The sequence below is a fragment of the Asparagus officinalis genome, chromosome 7, assembly GCF_001876935.1.
Source record: "Asparagus officinalis chromosome 7, Aspof.V1, whole genome shotgun sequence".
Lineage (NCBI taxonomy): Eukaryota > Viridiplantae > Streptophyta > Magnoliopsida > Asparagales > Asparagaceae > Asparagus > Asparagus officinalis.
This window is the reverse complement of record NC_033800.1, coordinates 28,927,245-28,929,112: the sequence shown is the minus strand read 5'-3', so window position 1 is coordinate 28,929,112 and position 1,868 is coordinate 28,927,245.

Below are 1,868 nucleotides of genomic sequence, written 5' to 3'. Positions count from 1 at the left end.
CCTAATGATGGAGAAGCATTGATTGAAGTGCCAAATGATCTACTCATCAAAGATTTCACTAATCCTCTTGCTGCTATTGTTGAAAGCACATATCCGAATCTATTAGATGATTTGTATGATGTGAATTACCTTCAAAATAGAGCCATTCTCGCTCCGGCGCTTGAAATCATTGAAATGGTTAATGACTATGTAATTTCATTAATTCTCGGAGAAGAAAGGGTGTATTTGAGTTCTGATAGTGTTTGTAATGCTGATGGAGATATTGATTTCCAAGAAAATTTACATACTCCAGATTTTCTTAACAGTATTCGGTGCTCTGGAGTACCTAACCACAAACTTAAATTTAAGGTTGGAGTTCTTGTAATGTTATTGAAGAACGTAGATCAATCATCTGGTTTATGCAACGAGACAAGGCTAATTATCACTCAGTTGGGCAATCATGTCATTGAAGCAAAAGTTAAATCAGGCAACAATATTAGGATGAAAGTTTTTATTTCACGAATGGTTATGACTCAATTAGATTCAAGATGACCTTTCAAACTGCAAAGAAGACAATATCCTTTAACAATTTCTTTTGCTATGATAATAAATAAAAGTCAGGGTCAGTCACTATCTAATGTTGGATTATACCTTCCAAGGCTTGTGTTTAGTCATGGACAATTTTATGTGGCCATCTCTAGAGTTAGAAGTAAGAAGGGTTTGACAATTTTGGTCCATGAAAAGGATGGTCAGGTTGCAAACAACACAAAAAAATATGGTCTTTAAAGAAATATTTCAGAATGTAAGATAGCCAATTATAAAAAAACACTTTACAGTTGGGATCTACCATAGTTATTACATTGCATTGTGGTTATTTCATAAAATTTGGTTCAATATATTCTGTTATATTGATGATTGCATGATCGATATTCAGATTTACTTTTGTTTTATAGTACTTTTATGGGCTGCTTCTTTTTTATGCTAACTTCTCGCAATATTTTATTCCTATGGTACTATTATTATTAGATAATTTGCATTATCATTTAAATTACCAAATTTGTCATTATACATGTATTTATATTGATAAACAAATTGAATATGGCACCAAAACTTGATTTTATTTCTGAAATTAACCCAGACAAAGAAACTTGGAAAGTGATGGTAAGAGTCATAAGGTTATAGAATGCGATGAAATTCAATATTCCGAATACAATCAACACTATTGAGCTGTTTTTATTGGATGAAAAGGTAATTTTTTTCACTCTTTCATAATCTTTTTTAGAGTTCAATTATTATTTTCCTTTAATGTGAATAATTCAAGATTAAACATTCATGAAATTCTCTTTTTTTATGAAAGGGAGCCAAAATTCAAGCAACGATCAAGAAAAAATTGATAGATAAATTTAAATCACAATTGAATGAAGGCAGCTGCTATCTGATTACGAATTTTGATGTTGGAGAAAATACTGGAAATTAAAGAGCTACTGATCTATAGGCTATAAAAATTGCCCTAACTGCAGAAACCTGCAGATTAAAAGCTCAAATCCGCCTAAATGCTTGATTCGTCAGCACGGGCCAGACCCATTCGGAAGCAGATCTCGCCTGCACGAGTCAAGTATCTTCAAATTCGCTTGCATGCTCAACTCGCCCGCATGAGTCAAGTTCATCTAGACACCAGGCTCGCCTGGACGTCCGAAGACGTTAGCAATCTCGTCAAGACCCGCTTGTGTACTAGGGGGCTGCAACGTCGTGCGCAGGGATGGCCCTTCCTATTTCCCACGGCGTGAGGGGAAAGACTATAGTGTCTCGAGCCCCTCAAGCAACCGCCCATGGTACAGGTGACCCGTCAAATCCACGCAGACGCTAAGCTCGCCTGCGCACCAGATTCG